Here is a 13,074-nt window from a genome sequence, read left to right as displayed (position 1 = left end):
AATATTAAAATATTTCACTATAAAAAAATTGATCTCACGGTCTCATAAAATTATGTCTGTCTCAAATGAACTTTTACCTCTCTCTCTCTCCCTCCTTTTCTCTCTCTCTCTCTCTCTCTCTCTCTATATATATATATATATATATATATATATATATATATATAATACATTATAAAAGAAATCTAACTATTTCTAAAAATAGCTTCAATATAATAATAATATTTTTTAAGACGTTCAAGTCTCTAAGCTTTAAGTAGAACTAATTATGAATAAAATAATATTAAAATTTTAAATTTTAAATGAGGTCTTATTCAATTATCTTGAATGAAACCCTCATTCTCAGCAATTTACTCGGTCAAACAGTAGGTTTATACGTATCTTCTCTCCCAACCGATTAAAACCTCAAAGTTCTGAATTATCTAAATCGGTGACCAACGTCCACCTGTAGAAGATGTAGCCAACAACCACCACTCTAAAGCGCCGGTGGCCATCTCTCCATCTCTCTCTCTCTCTCTCTGCATAAATTCGGACTACAATCACTCATCCTCACTCTTTTGTTTTGATCGATGTCAGATTAGATTTTTCTCATACATGTGGAACCAATCGAACTTTTTGCAAGATTTGAAGATTGAGGCGATTGTGTTTTTCTATCAAATAGAATATGCCTTCTTATTTTCCCTAACCCACTTCAACAAAGCTCTTTCCCAATAATTATTTTCTCGTGCTATGATTTGCATCCTTACAGCCGGTTTGACTTCCTCAAAATACTACGTTTTCTTTAATAGTTTGAGATTTTGAGTTTCATTTTGAACTGATTACTGAGGAAACCCAAAACATTGCAGGTGGGTTCAACTAAATTTGTGTTTGAACTTTAGATATGGGTTATGTTTTGCTTTGGAAAAGGGTATCAATTGGAGAAAAAGGGGTTAATGGTGAAGATGATTGCCAAAAATCGACTCCGCGACTGTCTGTTAGGTTAACGAATTTTTTCCTTTCTCTATCACTCTCGATAAAACCTTAAACCATGAAATCAGGTAAGGTTTTATGTATTTAATATGTTTTTTTCTTTCATGAAAGCCTAATGTAATGAGAAAACATATTATTTATAGCAGATTTGTTTGATTGGGTCCTAAAGCAACATTAAAATCAGGTATGGACACTTTCATGGTTATTTCTCTTTTGGTTTCTGAAATTTCTTTGTTTATATAAAGTTAAGGTTGTGGATGAAAAACAAAATATAGTGGAGCCTTGTGAATTGTATGATTGGTCAACTGAAACTCCCATTGGTGCTAATGTACTTAAGAAGAAATGAGAAATTGCTCAAGAATTACAACTTACAAGGTACTAATGGCAATTATTTTGCTTTGGTCCCTTCTTAACCAATGGATTGAGCTTCAATCCTATGGTTTTTTGATTCAGGTTAAAAATTGTCCATGTTATGGTAAAACTATTGAATTTATGGTTATAATGGCATATTTTCCTCCATATTACTATTATATGTATTTATGAAAGATATTTTGGCAGCCAAAAGATGCCTCACACGGTGGTTGCGTAGAATACAATTTTTTTTTATATGAAAAAAATTCCATCCTTGAGGACTAAAGATATCTGATTTTGATTTTGATTTCTACTATAAGCTTTATATTGGTGTAATGATGGATATAGTTAAGGGATATGGTGATTGGGAAGGAAAATGACCGAGTAGTGCGAGAATCTAATCCTTATTATTTCTTCTTTACATCGTGCATGTGCTCTTAAAACTCCAAGTGACAGAAACTAGGCTTCTAATTGCTTGCCAAAACATCTTTTAGTAGCATTGTTTGTAGAATTGAGAATATTTGTTTTTTATGTATGTTTTAGTAATGGTTATTCCTAATATTCTAATCATGGTTTTTTTGTTCAATGTCCACTAATTGCAGCTTGGAGGTGTTGATAATGTTGCAGAAATAACAAGGATACTAGGTATGCTTTGATTATAGATAACATTATATCTGATTTAATGTTGGAAACCGATGCACTCACTGTATTGTGCTAACATGCTAAACAGATCGGAAATAAAGCATAATAGATGGATTTCCCAGCTTTGTAGTCTTTGTAGGATTGTTATTCAAAGGAAAACCTGGTGTTTATAAAATAGTAGGTTTGCAGCAGTAAAATAAGGCATCATGTCATTTCTTGGATTGTTGATATTCTCTTTACTCAATTTGAGGTGAATATGAAGTGATCAAAGGTAAATTGTCTTCTAGATTTGTTTCTTTTATTAAAACATGTTAAAGATCATAGGTATTATATTATTTATTCAGTTGGGAATTTGTTATAGATTTGTTGTCATTGTCCTTCCCTGTTAGTGTAGTTTTTTCCTTATTTTATTTTTTGTTTTTCTTGACATTTTGTATTATTGTTCAACTTCCCACTAACTTTTTGTTCTTTAATATATTTGCTTATTGTTCTTAAAAAAAAACTAGGACAATGGTAACTCAAGATAACCTTTTTCTGATTCCTATTCATATAACCTACCAATGTTTGACGAAGTTGAAACTTTCACATGATCTTCTACAACAGTTGGAGGACAAGGCAACATGAAGCTTGAAGGGATTTGGTTTGCTTTGTTTTATCTACTAACTTTCGTTATCTAGCTTTAAGTTTAAACTTATATGGTTTAATTTATCAATGTTTTATTTAAATATTTTTCTTAAGCTTCAATGGTTCTTTCAAGGATTTTATCTGCAGGAAAGTTAGTTTTCGGATGCTTGGATGAAATATCTAATATGCCATTTATTGATTATGTTTTGATTTTTATTTGTAGTATGAGTTTGGACCCGGTGAAGGGTGCAATCTAGATTGAACCACTTGGAACTTGGGATTATAGAGCCTAAAATGAGTAAATTAAAGATATTTCATGTCAAAAACTTTTTCCGATCGTGGTTTACATACAAAAATTGCTTAAAAATTAAACGCATGTCAATACTAATATATGAAGATGGACAAGAAACAACAAAAAAAATAAGAGACCATTTACAATAACTCTTTTAGGTTTGTAATTAATGGAGTTAAGAAGATGGAATAAGTCGTATTGCCAAAGAAAACATATAATCTTGCAATATTGGTTACATACAGGCAATTATACATCATCAAGATTAAATTATGTCATTTTGTCTATCCCATAATAAGAGTTATCATAGAAAATGTAAAAAAAAAAAAAAAAAACAAAAAAAAAAACAAAAAACAAAAAAAAAAACAAAAACTCAAATAACCGGTTATCTAAAAATATGAATCTTGTATAAGTATATATTTTAAAAATATTTTATTAGTAATCATATATGTATGCAAATGGAACAACAACATACATGGAACTTTTTGATAGTTACAGTAAATAATTTTTTTTTTGCCTCATCTAACTTGTACATTTTTTATTACTGTTAAACATTTTAACTATTTTTGCTTCTTAATTGGTGTATAATTTTAATAATAAATCACGTTAAAGATTAATAAAACTGGCTCCAAGTACCAATTTCTGATTTTCGGGTCCATTCAAGTCTAAAGCCCAAAAACGGTTCCAAGTACCAATTTATGGTTCTTACCGGAACACAGAACTGAACTTGGACACCGGTCTGGTTCTCGGGTCTTCTAATCCTTCATCCTTCAGTTATGGTTTCGAGGTTTCTGAGGTCGGGTCATGACCCACTTTCATTCCTATTTCCAAGTGGATATCCCGAATAAGAGACTTAAGGTTTTACTTCTAGGTTATTGGTGACGTCTGATGCGAGGTCATATGTTTATTAAACAAACGTTATCCCTAAGTCCTAACTTAAAACCATTAACCACAAACCATAATGATCAAAACTTATACACACTAAAAATTTATTTTTCTTTGTATTGCGAAGGGTACAACTATTCGCTGCCACAAAGACCGATAACAATATGTATCTACTTTGTGTTCCTTGAGAAATATAACATGCTTCAGAATGAAATAATTGTCAAAATAAACTATTCGCCGCCGCAGCTTTGCGCGGGTTATATATATATATATACATATATATATATATATATATATATATATATATATATATATATATATATATTCATTTGTTCATTTTATTATTATTCATTAACTAGGGTTTGGACCGTCAGTGTGTTGCTGCGGAAGCTCCGATATGTTAAAAAACGCAGTTTGACACTATATATATATATATATATATATATATATATATATATATATATATATATATATATATATATATATATATATATATATATATATATATATATATATATCATAGACATTGTTGCAAAACTCGGCCTACTCGGCCGATTACTCGGAATCGGCCCTCCACCGAGGCGAGTAATGTGAACGCGGCAAAAATACTCGGATTAAGTCAAACTCGATAAAAATCAGTCAAAATCGGTCAACATCTCTCTAACTTGGGCCTACTCGGTTAAACTCGACCAACTCGGTCAAAATCGGTCAAAGGGTCAAAATTGTCATAAAAATATAAAAAAATAAAGAATTTCAAGATTAATATGTATAATACACTTAATGATTTATTATTTAAAACATACATGTGATTATTACTACATATATATATCTTAAATTTTCAGTAATTATTTATGAAGTGAGACATTTGTGTGTATTTCAGTTTTTTATGTATTCACGTTATCTAATTTGTTATATATTTCAATCAAATTATGATTTTAACTTATGATTTTGACATATATAATTTTCATAAAAATATTTCTACATGAATTACCGAATCCGAGTACTCGCTACTCCCCAGTCGGCCGAGCAGGTACCGAGTAGCGAGTTCTACAACCTTGATCATAGAGACGATTAAATCATATAAAGTGGAGCACAAAAATATCAAAATAAAATATAGATACAAACAATTGACTTGAAAGTATATTTTTAAGAAATTAATAAACAAAGGATTATTAAAAAATTATATAAGAGGCCAAAATATAACAAAGGACCAAATTGTAATGTATAAAATACTAATAATTTAACTTTAAAATTATAAGCGTTGAAAATTGTTAAATAAAAATTAATTAAGGGGAAAGAATATAAATATATATATAGAATTTAAAATTATAAGTATAGAAATTGTTACATCAAAATTAGTTTAGGGTACAAAATATAAAAACAAATAAAAGTAAAGGAAGGAAAATGAAAAAAGAATTGAAAGCACGAAGCCTTACTCTATTTTTGCTTACGTGGAATGAACAGTAAATCTTCCTCACAACCTTATTTTGGAAATTAATATATATATATATATATATATATATATATATATATATATATATATATATATATATATATATATATATAGTATCAAATGAGAACACCAAAAAGGTTGAGAACGCGATACAGTTCTTGACCAACCAATTTATAAGGTAAATTAGTAATTTATATTCCATTGATCCCTGAATATCAGGTATCTGACCCACTTGTTTAACCTTTCTCTCTCCCCTATGTATACGTTTTCCCTATCTGTTTCGTAAACCTAGCCGCCAACACAAAGGGAGAATGCATTCTACAGCGTTCATCATCTTCTACCTAATTCATCAGGTCAAGCAACAAAGTCATCTTCAAGCGATTGTACATCACTGTGATCACCTTCCTCACAACCGAACACCATGGAACCTAAATCTATACAACTACTTTCTCTTATTCTTTCTTGAATACACCATTCCTCTTATCCCTTCTGGATCCAAAATAAACCTGAGAGGTCTATAGAATCCCAAAACTCAGAGCAATGTTAGTGATTCCCTTTTGAAGCAGCTCGTCCACCACTCTCTCAATCACCGCCTTCCCCAACCCAATCCCCTGAAAATTCGGATCCACCACCACATCCCATATAATAACATAGCATTGAATACGCCGTCGCTGGTGACCCTAGCAAATGCTATTGGTCTCTTCGTTTTCTCATACTCCACCCACAACAACGAATTTGTATGCTCCAAAGCCACTTTTATCTTATCGATGTCACGTTTTGGGAAACCGACGGCCACGGAAACGGAGTTTAAGTGGTCGAGGTTCAAGTTGTTGATTGTGCGGCGGAAGATGAAACCCTGGGATTCCAGTTCTTGGTCGGAGATGGCATAACCGGAGGACGATGAAACCGCCGCGAAGGACAATTTGCGAGGGTGGTGGGTGATCAGAGGTCAGAGGCGGAGGGGTGATCGGAATGGAAGGGAAAAGTTCCCCTGAAGACTATAGCTAAATTCATATGATTATTGTTTTGTATTCATATGATTATAGTTAAATTCATTTGTGATGGAATTGTATTCATTAATGATTAGGGTTGTTTCTCTCTTTGTTGAATAGATGAGAATGTTTACTATTTTTTAGATGTAGTTTAATCATTTGTGATTAAATCTATATTTATTTGTGATTAAAGCTATACTCATTTGTGAATAAAAATGTAGTAATTTGTAGTCATTTGTGATTAAAGTTTTCATTTTGTGAGAATATGACGAATTCTTAGAAAATTTTTATTTCGAGTTGATGAAAAAAGACATTGGATTTCGTAAGGTTTTTTATTTGTAAATAAAAATGTATTAATTTATGATTGTAATTGTAGTTTACTTTTTTAAGTAAATAACTTCGTTTTTTTTTTGAAAAAAAAACTAATAAAAACTTGTTTACGTATTCCAATAACTTAAAAAGAAAAAAAAAATCAATTATTATTTTTATTATTTTTCTTTACTTTTTTAGGTAAATATTATGATTGCTAGATTTTAGGAGATTAGGATTTAATATTAATATTTTAAAATTTAATCTAAATACAAAACTATTAATTTGTCTTATAAAATTATTGGTTCATAAGCGTTCTCACGTTCTCAACCTTTTTGGTATTATCATTTGATCATTTTCCTATATATATATATATATATATATATATATATATATATATATATATATATATATATATATATATATATATATATATATATATATATAAAGAAAAAATTAAACTAAATCCAACCCTCGACCTCACCAGCCAATCTTTGGACCATCAGATCATATGTGCTTGAAATAACTGGCCGCCGGAAAACACCAATTTTCACCGGAAAGCACTAGACGCCACCAAAAAACACGATTTGCCATCGAAAAACACCAATTGTCACCTGAAAACACCACCGAAAACACCAGACCGCCACCATGTCTAACTAAACTCCCGACCACCATAGCTCCGGTAATATAGAACTCCGGTGTATTTTATCCTTCTCGTCTCTTTTGTTTCTCCACTACCACTGCCATCAGCACCCCTTTTCCCTTCCCCTTCATCCCCTTTCTTCACCACCCTCACATGCGGTGATCAAATTCCAGCCAGAACTCATGCTCTGACAAGCTCAAACACAAAGAAAAAACCTACAACAAAACCCAACACACTGAAATGTTTTCAAACACAAACTCCTCCCTCTTTCCACCGAAAATCAAATCTACAAAACCAAGAATTTAAGCCCATTAAAATCCACAAATCAAATTAGAAAATCAAACTCATAAATGCATTCAAACCAAAATCAAACTGAGACAATGGATGATGATGGTTGAGCATGACGATTTTTAGTGGTAGTGCAGAAGAGGGAGAAATTGAGAAAGAGGGTCGAGGGTAGATGGAATATGTATATATATATATATATATATATATATATATATATATATATATACACACACACACACACACACAGAGAATAAGAAGAAGAAGAATAAGAGAAACCAAGAAGGGGAAAGGATGATGATGGTGGCGTTATATAGTGGTGGTAAGGTAACAACCATGGTAGCGGAGGGTGATGGTGGAGCATTCCAAGATTTCATATATGGTAGTGGATTTGTAATGGTTACAGATTCATACAATTTTTAGGGATTTACATAAATGGAGATAAATGTTTAATGGGTATTAGGGAAGAGGTGGTTTCCGGCGTCATCCGATGGTCTCCGACGGCAGGTGGTTTGTGGTGTTGATTTAAGTTTTCTACATCTGGTCTTTAGAGAAGATGATGGGGTGAGATGGTGAGGTTGCAAATGAATGTGGGCTAGAGCATTTAAATTTAAATAAATAGTAAATAAATACCAAAGATAAATGAAAAATAAATCAGAAATGGCAAAAGAATACTTTTATGTGGGTTAGGGACAAAAAACATAATAAAAATAAACTAGAAGGACGGTTCGAATGCAAAACAAAAGATAAGGACCAAACACAAAATTTTTGCATACCATAGAGACGATTCTAGTACTTTGTTCTTTATTATTTTATTTAATGTAATACAGTAAAAAGAAAAATTTTGGTTATTGAAAATCTAAAAAATCTTCGTATGGATATCTAGAAAAATCAATTTATTAACCACAAGAAAATGATATTGATATAAAGTTTGGATTATATTATGTATGGTTTCTTACTTATTTAGTAATCAAATACCATAAAAAAACACGATTTTGGTAAAATCTCCATCGTTATCTGATTACTATTTTAAAACATTCTCAACCACAAGAAATTCATAAAAGTCAAATAATCAAACAATAAAAAGTAATCAAAAAGTTGTTTCAAAATTAACCACGAGAAATCATGACAATCAACCCTTCACCACCTTAATGCACAACCCAAAGATTTTTTTGTTCTTGTTCGTCTCCACGACATCTTTTTATATAAGCCAATCTATCTTTCTTCTCTTCTTTCTTCTTGACTCGTGCTCCAATGTCTTCCTGCTCCTTCTAGCTGCATCTCCTGCTCCTTCTAGCTGCATCTCCAAGTACATCTCCACAAGTACATCCTTCATTACACTATACTCCTTTGACCCACCACGATACCACGATACTTGCAGGCGGGTTGGGAATGAACACCTTTTTTGTTACTATCTCTAGTTTTTTTTTTTTTTTTTTTTTTTTTTTTTTTTTTTTTTTTTTTTTTAATCGTTTGACACATTCCATTCTTTGTTTTTAGTTTGAAAAAGGAAACCATTCCCAATGCCATCAAATGCATGCAACGAACAACGAATGAATTTCATATTTGAGGTTTAAGAAAAAAGACATTTTTAATTAATTTGTTTACTTATTGCCTTCGAAACTACTTCATCATTATGAATATCATTATTTGTAATCACGAAGACCCTTTAATAAGAGTGTCGTTCATAGTGGTTTTTCCAATTCGGGATTCCATTTTATCATGGTGTTCGTTTGTGGTTTCTTCCGCATCACTTATTTTATAACACTTATTCCCTTTAGTGACGTTGTCTTTGAATGAAAACTTGTTTCGTCACTCACTCCATCAATTTTCCGCCATTTGACACACTCCATGCCTTGTTTTTAGTTTTAAAAAGGATTTCATTCCCAACGCCATCCACCACATGCTAAGGATTTCATAAGTTAAAAAAAACATTTTTAATATCACTGATATCCTTCTTTCGAATTTTGAAGTTATCCTCAATTGATAGGAATACTACAATCATTTGTCCTCATCTTTCGCAACCTTCACATGCAAACCTTACTTATACATGAAAATAGAGGCCCTCAAACTTACTTATTTATTCGCTCAATTAGTTTCAAGCTTTTCTACATCAAATTACACTTTTATCACATCCTTAGAGTTTTTACATTATGGTTCAAGTTTAAGCTTATCAACACTAACCTATCAAAGTATTGCCCATCCACTCCCACTCAATCACCAACATACATGTTATCTCCATCATACCTAGGAATTCAAAACAATATTGATAGCAGTATGATACTACTTGCTTCTTAAATTTCCCTATACACTTAATAATCAAACAAATGAAATGCATCTAAATCCAATTTATTTAAGTACCTCTTAGACAACTCATTTTTTAAATGCAGTAACAATTCCGCTAAAATCTAATATCAAACTTATAATGACTAATGTCAAAATAAAAGTTATAATTTATAGAAGCCATATATCTCACCAAATTTTATCTCTATTCCAACTTCCTAATGACTCTAATAAAATGTCTTCACAAAACAAGTTCATCGAGAAATACAAAATTTAATAGTGTACATATACAGGACATGGTCTTCCATTAAATCAAATCATAAAATCCTACCCTAAAAACTAGGGTACCTACTTATCACAACACACCACACATACTAATGATATTCGATCCTTCCTTATTATTTAACACAACTATATGTGGGAAACGCCATCACTTTTATTAAGACCAATTAAGAAGAAATTACACTTTGAGAGACTACATTTAGCTTTGTTTATGTCTTTTGGATGCTTGGATGGTTTGAAAAAATGAGCCCCACACCTATTTATAGGCGTCTACACCTCCTTTTGGGAAGGTTCTAGATATTACTACAAGCTATATACACTCATGTCTATCTAGAATTTTCTACCAGACTCTATATCTATTACAATCTTCCATATGTTTCTAGAATATGAATTATACCATAATCTACAGAACTATAGGACGTTTTAGTGTCTTCTACGATATTCTAGAATATACTATCACCTTCCAGGGTATTCCATGTCATTTTATAAATATTATAGTCTTCCGATATGTTATGGAATCTTCTATAGTCTTCCATAATGTTCTAGAATATTGTAGAGTATTATAGAAAAATATAACTTTTTTTATAGATAATAATATTCGTTCTTTTAGGCTAGTGATGATGAACTTTTAACACTCCTCCCTCAACACCAGTCCCCATTCATCGTACCATGTTAATCTGACAACGAGAGCTCTCGTATTTTCCAATACTCGAACCTTTGCTTAACAATCTACTATGTGGCCAAGAGTATTGATATGTCACATCTCAATATTGGTTAACATCTCATGTTGACCAGTGTTTTGAAAATAGTTTGACGAGTTGAACATGGAACCACTTAGAGCATGTGTAACACCCGTTTCAAGTATTATTCATTTTTAACCCTTATATATCTTTAACTTTTGCATATAAAGTCCCTATGCTAGGCATACTAGGGATACGTTGGGCGTAAGTCTAGAAATTTTGGGACGGGTCAAAATGTGAGTACGATGGGCATACAAAGGCATACGCCTGACGTACTCGTGTTGCTTCCAAACCTCAATTCCTTGGGTGTGGCCACTATTTAAGCAACATAAAACCTCTTAGACCTTCTCATGACCAGCCTCCATTTTCCCCAAACCCTAAAATCAAACCCTAGTGTGAAAATGAGAGTTTTGAAGCTTGGAAAGTGACTCTTGTGTGCTTGGTGTTAGAAGGAAGGTCTTTCAAGTGGAGGTGGTGCATTTTAGCTTGTATATCCAGAAACTCCATCTTCTTGTGCACCTTTTCAAGGTATAAAAGTTTGAATCTTGGAGGTTGTCTTAATAAATCTTGCTTAGTCTTGTATTTTGGTCCTTTTGTCCCAGAGCTTGGATATTTGGGAGTATGGAGTACTCCAGAGCTAGTAAGTTGTCATTTCAAATATTCTAAGGTGTCTTGAGTCATAAAAATGCTAGCTTGGTCGCTTATTTTCTTTCATGTAAGAGATGCGGGGGGGGGGGGGGGGGGTATGAAGTCAAACTTATGGGTTTTGAGTTGTAGCTAGCCATCGAAAGGCTTAAAGTCAGAGACTTTATGGATTAAGACATTCTTTAGGGGCCAAATATGTGTTTGGAATGGATGTATGTATGGATTTAGACGTTTGCATGAAGAATGTGAGAACAACGTGTGTACGTTGCGCGTACGCTTGGTTACACCCCACATAGCCGTATGTGAGCATGTTTATGGTGATGCACCCTATGACCAACATAGAGCTGGGTATGGCAAGCATACTAACCCCAAACTGACTTTTGTTGACTTTTGTGAATTAAGATCAATTGGGTATTAAGTGAATGGGAGGGGTTTTGTGAGGCATAAAATGGTCTTTTACTATAAGTGTATGGAATAGACTTGTCTTCGGCCTTAGTAGTGTGTGTGAAAATACATTAATTATTAATTAAGGTTCATTGGTGTATTTAATTAGGCGGAGTCTAGTTCTGACAATTCAGGTATGAGTTCTATCAATCATCAGTGCCAGGTGTGATGGGTTTTAGACATTACAAAACAAACTTAAATCCTTAAGTGTACATGGAACCTAAAACAAAAGATCTATGTTTTCTCTATTGAACCTATAACTATAAATATCAATACAAGAACCTTAGAAACCCTATGTTATTTTAAAAATACTAAAGAAAAGATTACATACCTTATTCTTGTTATTGTTGTAACATCCAAAAAATTTCAAACCAATTTAAACTTTTCAAAAACAACCCAATTCCATTAATTAGTTATTACAAAAAGGTTTCCAAATAGTTTATTATCAGAGTATCCCAGAAACAACATCATAAGAGTGAGGAGCAGTACGATCACGCATTTGCCTTGCCACGATCTCCTGATGTACCTGAAACAATAAAATGAAACTGTAAGCCCGAAAGCTTAGTGAGTTACCCCCAAAATACCCTTACACATACAACCATACACATACATCAATGAACAACATACTATGGGTCCAGTCAACCATCGGGTTGGAATACCCATGGCCCTCAACCTTCGGGTTGGAATGCCATCATACTACGAGTCCAATCATCCTCGAGATGGAATACTCTCGACCCACAACCATCGGGTTGGAATGCCCATACTCCTACACATACAATAACTACGATGGGTCCAATCATCCATCAGGATGGCATACCCCAGGCCCTCAACCATCGGGTTGGAATGCCAGCATACTACGAGTCCAATCATCCTCGGGATGTAATACTCTCGACCCACAACCATTGGGTTGGATTGCCCACATACTATCAAACAAACATGTGCACCTATATCAGATAGTCATATAACAGTCTACCAAAACAACATATTAGGGCTCTATCATTCTCGGGATGGAATACCTTCCACTACCAATCAATCATGTGCACATATAACAAGTAATCTCCTACCAGCATACAGAGAGTCAGACCTAACTATAGGTCACTAAGCATAACCACATCTGATCTACCAGGGTACTGATCTAACCGATCGTACTAGCATGTAACCATCCTATCTACCAGGATACCGAGCTATCATATCTCAATAGTAACTATCTCAAATAACAAATCAAAGGGTCGACCTTGGTG

The 13,074-nt window shown here is 32.8% G+C and overlaps 1 pseudogene; it reads right to left on the bottom strand.

Moving 5' to 3' along the window:
- Positions 1-5,568: 5,568 nt before the first annotated feature.
- LOC111886045 (serotonin N-acetyltransferase 2, chloroplastic-like) lies at positions 5,569-6,147 on the bottom strand (annotated as a pseudogene).
- Between the last annotated feature and the right edge of the window lie 6,927 nt (positions 6,148-13,074).

The sequence above is a fragment of the Lactuca sativa genome, chromosome 1 (genome assembly GCF_002870075.4).
Source record: "Lactuca sativa cultivar Salinas chromosome 1, Lsat_Salinas_v11, whole genome shotgun sequence".
NCBI classification, from domain to species: Eukaryota; Viridiplantae; Streptophyta; class Magnoliopsida; order Asterales; family Asteraceae; genus Lactuca; species Lactuca sativa.
The sequence above is the reverse complement of the archived record's forward strand: the minus strand, read 5'-3'. Positions and strand labels throughout refer to the sequence as shown.